At 45.4% G+C, this 13,807-nt stretch overlaps 1 protein-coding gene and 1 non-coding gene across 51 annotated transcripts in view; both read left to right on the top strand.

The window, feature by feature from the left end:
- The first annotated feature begins 473 nt into the window (after nt 1-473).
- Nucleotides 474-13,807, top strand: part of CELF1 (CUGBP Elav-like family member 1) — an 86,218-nt gene continuing 72,884 nt past the window's right edge. For all 50 annotated transcript variants that reach the window (XM_078341042.1, XM_078341043.1, XM_078341041.1 and 47 more), the window contains exon 1: nt 474-609. The gene's annotated coding sequence lies outside the window, so the exon portion shown is untranslated. The remainder of the gene's footprint in view (nt 610-13,807) is intronic.
- LOC118145871 (U4 spliceosomal RNA) lies at nt 12,103-12,241 on the top strand. The gene has a single exon (XR_004731361.3). It is a non-coding gene; the product is annotated as a U4 spliceosomal RNA (small nuclear RNA).

The following is a 13,807-nucleotide window of genomic DNA, read 5'->3' as shown; positions in this document are numbered from 1 at the left end:
AAAAGGGGCGTGCCATGTGTCCGGCGCTGGCCGAGCACCATTCACTCCTTCACTCATCCATTTATTCAACAAATATCTTATTATGCTCATATTCAGTGCCCAGTAGGGGTGCCTCCTTGCCGACCAGGGTCATCTAGAGCTCCTGTGAGTGCGGTGGGCGGAGTCGAGAACTTCGGAATCCCAGGCCCTTCTCTTCCCTCCAGTAGGGCTAGAAGACAAAGAGATGCGCCCCCGCAGCTCCCACCGCTGAGGGCTCCGCCCGCGGCCCCAGGGGCTTAGGCGCGGCTGCTCCTCCACTCCCCAGCCCGAGGGGGCGCTGCAGCGTCCGGCGCTCGGCCCGCCCCTACGCCGCGTTCCGCTCGCATCTACGCTGCGGGCGGCGCCGCGGTGATACGTTCCCCCTAGCCGAGCTCCCCCTCCTCTTCGGCCCTCCCCGCCGGTGGTAGGTGCCGGAAGTGCCGCCATTTTGGGGTGTTCTGCTCTGGCGGCAGCGACGGCAGCGGCGGCGGGACGCGGAGGCTCCCCGGGGACTCAGCCTCAGCAGCGAGGCGGCGGCTGCGGAGGCTCAGGCAGCAGCTGAGGTAGCGGCGGGCTCAGGTGCAGCCGCTGGTGAGTGCTGCGGCCGCAGGATAACGGGCCGCGGGAAGGAGGGAGGGAGGGAAAGAAGGCAAGAGGGAGGCGCCACGGGGCGGGTCCGGTTCTGGAGGCCGCGGGTCACAGCGCTCGCCTGGCGCGGCCGCTCCTTGTTCCCTGCGCCCCGGGGCAGGGCTGCGATCTCCTCCCGCATGTCGGGGTCCCGGGGTCCCCGGGTCCTGTCGCGCTTGCCTGGCGCGTGCCTCAGCGCTCAGGGAGACCCGCCCTCCTCGTGGCCTGGCTTCCTTCCCCGCGCCCTTTACCTTCACCCTCTGAGCTCAGAGGCCTTGTGTCTTGCCCAGGGCCACCGTCTTTTCCCTCTTCTTTTTGGCTGCGGTGCTGGACCCAGGCTACCTGCCCGGGATACCTCATCTCTGCCCCTGTCGCCTCACGTGTTCTTGGTGTCCACCCTGGGGGTGCCGAAGGGCCCCTGCCTGTAGAAGGCAGCGCTTTTCCGGAGCTTCGAGAGCCCCTCGTTACTCGCTCCAGATCCGCTAAGGCCTTGGCTCGCCCTCCCCCCGCATCAGGTGCTCACCCAGTCGTGGCCTAGTTGTTGGGCAGGAATCTCGCACCGGGAAGCGCGGGGAGCACATTAAGCGCTTTCTTCGCTAGGGACCAGGCTTTGAATTTAAAGCCGGTGGTGTAGGCTTTGAATTTAAAGCCAGTGGTGTCTTGGTTGTGGTCCTCCGGGCAGGATGTTGTTTTAATTCTCCGAGACCATTGCACATGCTCCAAGGAGCTTCTTACTGGTTCAGGCTCATACCCATAGTTGAGGGGAATGTGGTGAGATTTTGGTCGGAATTTGTTTCCACAAAATAGAATCTTTCTCGCCAGGAGAGTTAATGCTGTAGGTTTATTACCTTCGAGCAAAAAGGCTGTATAACAGTTTTAAAGAGCATGAAATACTTTATAATGTGTACATTGTAAGAGGTTACAAATACCCAATGTATCTTTTACAGGAACTTCACCTTTTTTTTTTTTTTCTTTTGAGGCGGAGTTTCGCTCTTGTTGCCCAGGCTGGAGTGCAATGGCTCCATTTCGGCTCACCGCAGCCTCCGCCTCCTGGGTTCAAGCGATTCTCCTGCCTCAGCCTCCCGAGTAGCTGGAACATTTTTGTATTTTTGGTAGAAACAGGGGTTTCTCCATGTTGGTCAGGCTGGTCTCAAACTCCTGACCTCAGGTGATCCGCCCGTCTCTACCTTCCGAAGTACTGGCGTCCGGCTGGGACTTCATCTTTTAAAGGTCTTTTCACTGTCTTTGATTCTCCGTGAATTGGGAAGGCTTTAATTGGATGCTTTCCCCTTTCCCACAAGTGTAGCTTTTCTCCGAGTGCTATGGAAGTTTCAGCTTCCCCATTCATCCTTGGTGAGAATGAAGGCGTCTCCATTTAGAAATCAACCTTTCTGTTTTAGCATTAATGAGTCCACTCAGAAAATTACAGAGTTACAATAGCATGCACAAACTGTTGCTACGGTGATTTTCTTCTTTCGTCTAGCTTTACTTACCTAGTATGTGGTTTCTGATCATGAGTTAGCCAAGATTGAAGCAGCGCTGTTGGTAAAGCAAAGCTGGAGCTTTCAGCTGTTGCTTTAACCAGGAAGATCATGGTTCCCCTAGCGGTTCTTTCCTCATGACAATCCACCACCTGTTTCCATTAAGAATGGCCTTTGGCCCAGAGCATAGGCCTCAACTTCTCTTCAACCATTCATTCTGTCCCCTTTAAAGAAAACGCAGGGTTTTCTTTTGATTGGAATCTGTTTCCACAAAATGGAATGTGTTCTAGATTTAAGATGCAGAAGCAAGAGAGGCTGTTAGAGTTGGAATATCTTTTCTTGAACCCCTTCACTTTTTAAGTGACTTACTTGCCCAAGGTTATTATTTTTTTAAACTATATCATGAGTAATATTGCAGTCTTTGAGTTGTAATGAAATGGGAAAGGATCCTGACTCGAAGTTAGAACTAGGCCTGAATCGTAATTCTTGCTTTGTCATTTACTAGTTATACAACTTTGGCAAGTCACTCAACTGTTCTCCTCAGTTTATTCTCACCTGCAGGATGAAAGAAACAGCATCTGTCTCACATGGTATCAGTTCAGCTTCAGTAACATGGTGAAATACCCGTGATGTAATAGGCAGTGAAGTTTTTAGCCAAAATGATTTATTTTTCTAAAGATTTCCATTATTTTTTTTTACTACAGAAGCTACAGATTCGTTATAAAAAATACAGATAAGTCAGAAAAGGAAGAAACTTACCCATAGTGCCACCACTCAGAGATGATTTTCAATGTTAGATCTTTATCTTGTCCATCCTTTTCATATGCTGTAGAATACTTGGCTTTTTGTGTCTGGCTAATTTTGCTTACCATGTTGTTTTCAAGGTCGATGCATCACGTTATAGTGTGTATCAGGACTAATTTCCTTTTTTGTTTTTGAGATGGAGTCTTGCTCTTGTGGCTCAGGCTGGAGTGCAGTGGCATGATCTCAGCTCATTGCAACCTCTGCCCTCCCAGGTAGCTGGGAATACAGGCATGAGCCACCTCTTCTGGTCAATATGGCGAAACCCCATCTCTACTAAAAATACAAAAATTAGCCTATAGTCCTAGTTAATCGGGAGGCTGAGGCAGGAGAATTGCTTGAACCTGGGAGCAGAGGTTGCAGTGAGCCGAGATCATGCCAGTGCACTACAGGTTGGGTGACAGCGAAACTCTCTCAAAACAACAACAACAACAACAAAAAACATGTCAGCATGTATAAAGTAGTCTATAACAATAATGCAACTCCCTGTTTATAACATTTTAAATTTCGAATCTAGTCCGATTTCCTCTCTTTGAATGTACAACATTTTAAAAAAATGTGTACTGAAAAGTATCACATGAAGAGAACAAGAATTGACAAGTTTTTGTCTTTGCTTTATAGCTATAATATATGAATGGCTTTGTTAGAGAGGTGAACCAGTTTCTAGGTATTCCGTGTTGTGCACAGATAAATTTGTACATCTGTCATTAATGGCCTAGTTAGAATAAATAAATAATACTTTCAGGTACGAACATTTCAAAGATACTCATAGGTCTCCCAGTTTGTTCTAGCATGAAGAAACTTACTGAGAGTATCTGTGAGTTGCATGAAAGGCCTTTCTCCTATTTTTCTCCCTTAAAAAATTTATATATATATGATAGAGGTTGGGCATGATGGTGCATACCTGTAATCCCAGCACTTTGGGAGACTGAGGCAGGCAGATTGCTTAAAACTGAAAGGAATTGGCAGTGCTTTATATCCCTCTAGAGGAGCCTGTTCTGTATCGATAAACTCTGGTACATTTCACCATCTCTTGCTCCTAGCCTTTATGACATCTTCAAATTCTTTAAACTCGAAAAAGTCTATAGAGTAACAATAGTGAGCTTAGGAGTTTGAGACCAGCCTGGGCAACATAGCTAGACCTCATCTCTACAAAAAATACAAAAATTACCAGGTGTGTTGGTGTGCACCTGTAGTCTTAGCTACTCAGGAGGCTGAGGTGAACAGATTGCTTAAGCCCTGGAGGTCGAGGCAGCAGTGAGATTGCGCCCTTGGGCCCGGCTTTAAAAGCTTATCTTGGCCGGGTGTGGTGGTTCGGACTTGTAATCCCAGCGCTTCGGGAGGTCGAGGCAGGTGGGTCACCTGAGGTCAGGAGTTTTGAGACCAGCTTGGCCAGCATGATGAAACCCCCATCTCTGATAAAAATATAAAAATTAGCCCAGCCAGGTGTGATCTCAGCACTTTGGGAGACTGAAGAGCACGGATTACCTGAGGTCAGGAGTTTGAGACCAGCCTGGACAACATGGAGAAACCCTGTTTATAGAAAAAATTAAAAAAAATTAGATGGGCATGGTCGTGAGCACCTGTAATCCCAACTACTTGGGAGGTTAAGGCAGGAGAATTGCTTGAACCCAGGAGGCAGAAGTTGCAGTGAGCCAGAATCTGGCTCACTTCAGCCTGGGCAACAGAGTGAGACGGTCTAAACAAAAAAACAAACAAAAAACCAGGCCCAGTGGCTTGGGTCTATAATAATTGCAGATACTTGCCAAGGTGCGAGAATCACCTTGGGCTTAGGGGTTCAAGAGTATCTTGGAACAACATAGTGGGACTCTGCCTCTCAAAAAAAAAAAAAAAGATGAAGAAGGATTATTTTTTAAAAAGATGAGGGGATAGACACATCAAAATGTAGGCTGGTCATAGTGGCTCATGCTTGTAATCCCAGCACTTGGGGAAGCTGAGGTGGTAGGATCGCTTGAGCCTAGGAGTTCAAGACCCAACTGGGCAACGTACCAGGACTCTGTCTGTAGAAAAAAAATTAAAAAAGTGGTTGTGGTGGCACATGTCATAGTCCCAGCTAGTTGGGAGGCTGAGGCGGGAGAATTGCTTGAGCCTAGGAGGTTGAAGCTGAAGTGAGCCGTGATCACGCCACTGGACTCCAGCTTGGGTAACAGTGCGATACTCTTTCTTAAAAAAAAAAAAAAGATAAGCTTTTACTTGTCTTCTTGGAGATTCATAACTGATTTTGGTCTGCTTGATTATCTGTTTTTCCTCTCTTTGCTTTTAGAACCTACCCTCTCCGTTTTCTTTCTTTCCAGTATTAATATTACTCTTTAGTATTAGTATTACTATATAATATGTAATACTACTACTCTCCAGTAGTAATATTAAACTCTAGAAGTTTAATATTAGTCCTTGGGCATGAAAGTTTTGACCAGGAAGTTCTTCAATTGCTTTAAAGAGGTATACTGCCTTCACAGTATTTAACACATAAGACTTTTTTTTTTCCTGAGAGATTCTTGCTCTGTCACACAGGCTGGAATGCAGTGGTGAGATCTCAGCTCTCTGTGGCTCTCTCAGACTCAGGTGATCCTCCCACCTCAGCCTCCCAAGTAGCTGGGATCAGAGGCATGCACCATCATGCCTGGCTAATTTTATATTTTTTGGAGATACGGGTCTCACTATGTTGCCCAGGCTGGTCTTGAACTCCTGGGCTTAGGTGATCCTCCTGCCTGGGCCTTCCGAAGTGTTGTGATTACAGGCATGAGCCACTGCACCTGGCCTATTCTTTGATTCTTGATTTTTTTTTTTTTTTTGAGACTGAGTTTTGCTCTTGTTGCCCAGACTGGAGTGTGATGGCGAGATCTCAGCTCACTGCAGCCTCCGCCTCCTGGGTTCAAGTGATTTTCCTCCTGTCTAGCCTCAGCCTCCTGAGTAGCTGGGATTATTGGCATGCGCCCCAACACCCAGCTAATTTTGTATTCTTAGTAGAGATGGGGTTTCACCTTGTTGGTCAGGCTGGTCTCTAACTCCTGACCTCAGGTGATTTGCCTGCCTCAGCCTCCCAAAGTGCTGGAATTACAGGCATGAGCCACTGTGCCCAGCCATTCTTGATAATTTTTGGTAATATAAATAGAATATATCATGGAAGTTCAAGTATTTCAGAAATAAAATTTGAACCAGGAATTAACTTTCTGTAGCTTTGCTGAGTGGAATGTCTACCAGATCCTAGTGGTTTGCTATTAATATAATCCTATAGTTACCAGAACACATATATTGTAGTTACAGTATGCTGAAATGGTGAAAAGGCAAGTATAATAGAAATAAGAAAATTTTGATTAAAATCTGGAGAATTGGCCAGGCGCAGTGGCTCATGCCTGTAATCCCAGCACTTCAGGAGGCTGAGGCAGGTGGATCATGAGGTCAGGAGATCGAGACCATCCTGGCTAACAAGGTGAAACCTCATCTTTACTAAAAATACAAAAAAATTCCGCCTGTAGTCCCGGCTTCTTGGGAGGCTAAGGCAGGAGAATAGCTTGAATCTGTGAGGTGGAGGTTGCAGTGAGCTGAGATCCTGCCACTTCACACCAGCTGGGGTGACAGAGCAAGACTGTATCTCAAAACACAACAAACAACAACAACAACAACAAAAACACCAGGAAATGGTTTGAAAGAATGATGTGACTTGAATGGGCTTTATAAGCACAGCCTGGGAAGGATAGCTGTGACAGTTTGGAACAGTGGGTTTAGGCTACCACCACTTAACATTTCTGGGCCTGTTTTCCTGTCTTTAAAAAGGAGACATCAGGCAGGGCGCATGGCTCATGCCTATAATCCCAGCACTTTGGGAGGCCGAGGCGGGTGGATCACGAGGTCAAGAGATCGAGACCATCCCGGTCAACAAGATGAAACCCCATCTCTACTACAAATACAAAAAAAATTAGGTGGACATGGTGGTGCGTGCCTGTAATCCCAGCTACTCGGGAGGCTGAGGCAGGAGAATTGCATGAACCCAGAAGGTGGAGGTTGCGGTGAGCGGAGATCTTGCCATTGCACTCCAGTCTGGGTAACAACAGCGAAACTCCGTCTCAAAAAAAAAAAAAAAAAAAAGACATAAACTCAGAATAGTTAATGTGAGGATTAATTGAGGTAACTTATGCTAGGCACTGAACAGTGCCTGATACAGTATTGATAATGCTATTTCTTTTTCCATTTATAAAAATTGGCATATCACTTGTCTCTTGGATCAGTAATGCATTTCAGCCAAGTGAAATAAATAACACAGGTAAAATATGTTATACATAGATGAGCAGCAGCTGCTATGTCTGTGTTCCTTTTGTTTTCTCTTTTTTTTTTTTTTTTTTGAGACGGAGTTTTGCTGTTGTTACCCAGACTGGAGTGCAATGGCACGATCTCGCTCACCGCAACCTCCGCCTCCTGGGTTCAAGCAATTCTGCCTCAGCCTCCCGAGTAGCTGGGACTACAGGCGTGCACCACTATGTCCAGCTGATTTTTGTATTTTTAGTAGAGACGGGGTTTTACCTTGTTGACCAGGATGGTCTCCATCTCTTGACCTCATGATCCACCCGCCTCGGCCTCCCAGAGTGCTGGGATTATAGGCGTGGGCCACCGCGCCCAGCTGTGTCCTCTTATAAGTGCTTTTTTTTTTTTTTTTGAGACAGAGTTTCGCTCTTGTTACCCAGGTTGGAATGCAATGGTGCGATCTGGGCTCACCGCAACCTCCGCCTCCTGGGTTCAGGCAATTCTCCTGACTCAGCCTCCTGAGTAGCTGGGATTACAGGCACGTACCACCATGCCCAGCTAATTTTTTGTATTCTTAGTAGAGACGGGGTTTCACCATGTTGACCAGGATGGTCTCGATCTCTTGACCTCGTGATCCACCTGCCTCAGCCTCCCAAAGTGCTGGGATTACAGGCTTGAGCCACCGCGCCTGGCCCTATAAGTGCATTTTGTTTTGCATTTTCTTGTGTTTGTTATGGCTTAAGGGAGAAGATGTATGTGTCTGAAATGCTTTGCTAAACAGGGCATTGTTCCTTGTGGAATACTTGGGTAATACGGTTTCCTAGATTTATGTTCACTGTCCCTACTTTATGTAAAGAAGGCTTCTGTGTTCAAAGAAAACTGAAAATTACAAATGAATATATTGGATTTGTAATAGGGGACACTTTGGTCTCTCTATAGTTTAAAGTGACTAGAGTTGAGTAGAGAGGAGGGCTCTGATATTTAGAGTTGTAATACAGATTTAAGACTTAATCAGTTTTAGCTATTTGCTTTGTAAACTATATTGTATCAAGAGTCCTTATTTGCTGAAAACAGTTTTCATTCTTTTTTTTTTTTTCTTCTTCTTTTTTTTTTTTTTTAAAAGAGATGGGGTTGGGATGGCGGTCCATGGGTCTGCTCTGTAGTCCAGACTGGTGCAAACTCCTGGACTCAAGCAATCCTCCTGCGTCAGCTTCCTGAATAGTTGGGATTAATTACAGAAGCATACCATCACCATGCCTGCCTTGAAGACGGTTTCCTTGATGAGACCTTTGTAAAGCAACTTTGGCCTTGTCATAGAATTGGCTTAGAATCTTTTTAAAATGGAGGTTTCCTTATGGAATTCTAGTTATTTTTTAACCTCTGCTGTGCTGTGGAGGCCCCAAGTATATATTTGTTTATTTTACACTTCATCAAGTTCTGGATTTGTAAAGTTTTGGGCTTTTTTTGGTTGTTGTTTTCTGAGACAAGGTCTCATTTTGTCACTCAGGCTGGAGGGCAGTGGTATGATCGTGGCTCACTGCAGCCTCAGTCTCCCAGGCTCAAGTGATCCTTCTCTACCTCACCTTCCCAAGTAGCTGGGACTATGGGTGCACAACACCACACTTGGCTAATTTTATTTTTTTTTTATAGAGATGGGGTCCCACTCTGTTGCCCAGGCTGGTCTTGACGCCCTGGCCTCCAGCAGTCCTCCCGCCTCAGCCTCCCTAAGTGCTGGGATTACAGGCATGAGCCACCATGCCTGGCCTTCTTTTCCAATAGAGACAGGATCTCTCTTTGTTGCCCAGACTTGCGTGTAGTGGTGCAATTACAGCCTGGAATTCCTTGGCTCAAGTGATCCTCCAGCCTCAGCTTTCCCAGTAGCTGGGACTACAGGTACACACCACTACATACGGGCTAATTTTTGTAGCTTTTGTAGTGATGGGATCTCTCTTGGCCTCGAACTCCTGTCCTCAAGTGATCCTCCTGCCTTGGCCTCCCAAAGTGTTGGGATTACAGGCATGAGCCACCGTGCTCAGCTTTATCAACAGGGCTGTGCATGTCGTGCAAGTCATGGATCACATGAGGCCAGAAGTTTGAGACTAGCCTAGCCAACATGCTGAAATCCTGTCTCTACTAAAAATACAAAAAATTAGCTAGATATGGTGATGCGTGCCTGTAGTTCCAGCTCCCTAAGTGGGTGATGCACAAGAATGGCTTGAACCCAGGAAGTGGAGGTTGTAGTAAGCCAAGATCACGCCAGTGCAGCCGGTGCAACAGAGAAGCCCTATCTCAAAAAGAAAAAAAAAAAAAATATCAACTGGGCATGATGGCTTATGCCTGTAATCCCAGCACTTTGGGAGGCCGAGGCGGGTGGATCACAAGGTCAGGAGGTCGAGACCATCCTGGCCAACATGGTAAAACCCATCTCTATTAAAAAATACAAAGATTAGCTGGGTGTGGTGGCACGTGCCTGTAGTCCCAGCTACTTGGGAGTCCGAGGCAGGATAATTGCTTGAACCTGGGAGGCGGAGGTTGCAGTGAGCCCAGATCGCGCTGCTGCACTCCAGCCTGGTGCCTGGCAACAGAGCGAGACTCTGTCTCAAAAAAAAAAAAACAAAAAAACAAAAAACAACATCATCAACAGGAGCAAATATCAACAAGAATGATGAGTTCTGGTTTAATGATTGCATTGATACATGATGGATCTCAATTGAATTTGATGTGCACCTTTTTTTTAGATATGTTCATAGATGCAGATACGGCTTTATTTATTATAGTTTTCTTTGAGATGGAGTTTGGCTCTTGTTGTCCCAGCTGGAGTGCAATGGTGTGATCTCAGCTCACTGCAGCCTCTACCTCCTGGGTTTAAGCAATACTCTTGCCTCAGCCTCCCGAGTAGCTGGGATTATAGGCACGTGTCATACCGCCTGGCTAATTTTTTTTGTATTTTTAATAGATAGAAACGCAATTTTACCATGTTAGCCAGGCTGGAGGAAACGCAATTTTACCATGTTAGCCAGGCTGGTCTCAAACTCCTGACTTAGGTGATCTGCCCACCTCGGCCTCCCAAAGTGCTAGGATCACAGGCGTGAGCCACCATGACTGGCCTGGTTTTATTTATTTATTTATTTTGACACGGAATTTTGCTCTTGTCACCCAGCTGGAGTTCAGTGGTACCATCTCACCTCGCTGCAGCCTTTGCCTCCTGGGTTGAAGCAGTTCTCCTGCCTCAGCCTCCTGAGTAGCTGGGATTACAGGTGTCACCACCACGCCTGGCTAATTTTTGTACTTTTAGTAGAAAGGGGTTTCACTGTGTTGGCCATGCTGGTTTAGAACTCCTAGAACTCCTGACCTCCGGTGATCCACCTGCCTTGGCCTCTCAAAGTGCTGGGATTACAAGCGTGAACCTGTGTCCAGCCAAGTGGTTTCCATTTTCATAGTAACATTGCTACTCTTCAGCAAAGTAAAATAAGTGTCACCACTTTCTCTCTGTTCTTTTACCTCTTTGTTTCCTGTGAGATTGAGGTAAACTTGCAGGATGTGAATATGTGTGATGTTGGTGATAATGTGGGGTAACTAATAGTCTTCTGTGAATAAACTGTCTTTTTTAACCCAGTATTATTTGGACATCTGTTTTTATTAATTTCTATTTTGTACAGATAATTTACTGTAGGCTTCTTCTAGTTTCTTTGTACTTCCAGCTTTTGTGTATGGGAAACATTATACATTTCTGCTCCAGTCCCCTTCCCTCACGCTGCAGTCACATACATAGCTCAGCTAGTGTTTCTTTCCTGAATGAATTCTGTCTGTCTGGGTGATGCTGCTGCTGCTGCTAACTTACCATGCTAGATTGGTGGGATATTTTCAATGAGAAACACTTGTGCCATTTATTGGCTGCTTGCCTGATTCCTTTTTTTTTTTTGAGTCAGAGCCTCACTCTTGCCCAGGCTGGAGTGCAGTGGTGCAGTCTTGGCTCATTGCAGCCTCTGCCTCCTACGTTCAAGCAGTTCTCTGCCTCAGCCTCCCGAGTAGCTGGGATTACAGGCGCCTGCCACCACACTCGACTAATATTTGTATTTTTAGTAGGGATGGGGGGGTCTCACCATGTTCGCCAGGCTGGTCTTGAATTCCTGACCTTGTGATCCACCCACCTCAGCCTCTAAAAGTGCTGGGATTACAGGTGGCAGCCACCGCGCCTGGCCCGCTTGCCTGATTTTGAGTGCTCTCTGAGCAAGAGTCTTGTGGGGGCTAGGGAGTGAAAGGAAGTCAGGGTGGTGGTGACAGCTTGAAAATGCCTAACTATTTGACATTTGTCAGCTAGTGGGTGATTACTGCATGATGAAGCAGTACTGCTTTGTGTTCAAAGTCATTTTAAGCCTTATAGCAGGCTTTCAACGAGGATATTTTACTGGAAGCTGTTTATGTGGTAAAAGATTATTTATTCCTTAGGTCCGTATTTCTTAGATGGCTAGAGCAAGAGGAGCAGACATCACATTTTGTGCTTAGGAATGTTCTTCAGCCCCTCCCTGCACATGATTCACTTTCTATCATTTGGTGCACAGCTAACCTTTTTCTTGAGGCTTTTCCTGTCCATTCATTCCTGTACCTGATTTAGTATTTTATTGATATATTTTATTATTTCAGCAAGATTGTAAGCTTTTTGAGGATGGAAACTGCCATACTGCTTAGTGTATTGCATATACTTTTAGGGCAGTGCTTCAGGCACATAGTCCCTACTCTAATTATACTCTGTGACCTAGCCCCTCTTGTAATATCTTATTGCACCAGAGGTGGACACCTGGCCCAAGCTGGGCAGATCAGTTTATCCTAGGAATTTGAGATTGCAACTGAGATTCAAGTCTTTAGGATACAGTCACCTACATTCGGAGAACTCAGGACATAAACTCAGGTGCTGAGCTTTACGCAGTGGCAGTATTGTAGCCAATGAGGTTTATCTGATATGATTATTGCTTATTAAGAACTTTTTTCAATACCCCACCATGATGACCTGAAATATAGTCGGCGTTGGCCATTTTTGGCAGTCTCTACAGGGACTGAATCATAAAAAATAAAAATTAAAAAAACTCAGATGCTGGTATGCACCCAAGTTCAGGCTCGTTCGTACATGTGGATGCAATGAAGGGCATTCTGTAGGGAGGGAGAAGTAAGTAGATTTCATCTAGAAAGAAGTGTACATGAGAAATGCAGCTCTGGGAAGAGGGCAGCCATCCACATGCGGAATAGAAATCTGGATGCGTTAAGACTTTCCATGTGTAGGCCTGTTTGGAGTTCTTGAGATGCTCTGGTACCCTTTCAGTTAATTCTAGTTTTTGTGTAAGCTTTCTGTTATTTACAGCCAAAAGAACTTTGAGTTGAACTTAGTACAGAGCTCTGCACAGCACTTCTAAAATTCATTTGAAATTTAGAATAGTCCTGTCGGGGATCATGGCTCTTGGGGAGAGTACTCTTTTTCCCCCCAGTACCCTCCCCAGCCCTAGGCAAAAGGCTGCTGAAGGTCTTGGTTCCTTCTTCAGTGTGTGTATTTGCATTTGCTGTTTAGAATGCTTTGCCAGATCAAGATTATGAGTTTGTTTTTTAACAAGTTTTTTATGATTATTTGTTTATAATTTTTTTAAGGAATACAAGCTTGTTAAAAATAATACTGCTATTTCAGATAGGAATCTTAAAGTGAGCCATCAGTTTTAGAGAATTTTTGTTTGTGAGGCATATGGATTCAGTCTTTTCTTCATTTCTAGTTAAGTGGCATTTGTTTTAGTTTCCTGATTGTTTTCTCTTAAAAATGGGCTTGAGTGGAACACAATAATGTGGGTTGAATGGCTGTTGAGACTTTAAACAAAGGGTAATGGTGAGTGGCTTTGTGCCCAGTTGATGAAGTCTGTCTGGTCCCAGCTCAGTTAGTAACTTCATGAATGATCTGTGAGAGGAGCATCACAGTGTTTTTCTCTTTGAGAAATGTTAATGAGGGAGGGGGGAAGCTCTGAGAAAGACAGCTTAGTACTTCTAATGTTATTTTTTTTTTCCTGTGATCTTTTGGTTTCTGTAAGATTGAAAGACTTTATTCCAGAGAAAATTTCCTGTAATAGTAGTGAGCAGGGATTAAAGAGACAAGCTAGTCTTGAAATGGAGGTTTTTTTTTTTTTTTTTTTAAAGTTTGAAGTTCCCAATATGTATTTCAAATCACAGGGGTTTGGGGGATGTTCACACAATTAGTGTGTGCTCAGATTTTGGACACTAGGACAAACTCCAGATTGCTCAATCACTAGATTGACATGTTCAAGCAGACCAGAGTCACTGGCTTGCTTTTAGCCTTTAACAAATGTAATCAGTGAGGTAAGGGTCGTAGGGACTATTTCTCCTCCCAGGCTGGGCTTGCACTTTAGGAGGCCCAAGTGGGCAGATCTTGAGCTCAGTTTGGACAAAGAAACGAGACCAGTTCTCTACAAAAATTAGGTGGGCATAAGGGTGTATGCCAGGAGGCTGAAGTGGGCAGATCTTTGAGACCAGTTTGGACAAAGAAATGAGACCAGTTCTCTACAAAAATTAGGTGGACATAAGGGTGTATGCCAGTAGTCCCAGCAACTAGTGAGGCTGAGGTGGGA

This window comes from Callithrix jacchus, chromosome 10 (genome assembly GCF_049354715.1).
Source record: "Callithrix jacchus isolate 240 chromosome 10, calJac240_pri, whole genome shotgun sequence".
NCBI classification, from domain to species: domain Eukaryota; kingdom Metazoa; phylum Chordata; class Mammalia; order Primates; family Cebidae; genus Callithrix; species Callithrix jacchus.
Note: the sequence above shows the minus strand (reverse complement) of the source record. Positions and strands in the feature narration are given on the sequence as shown.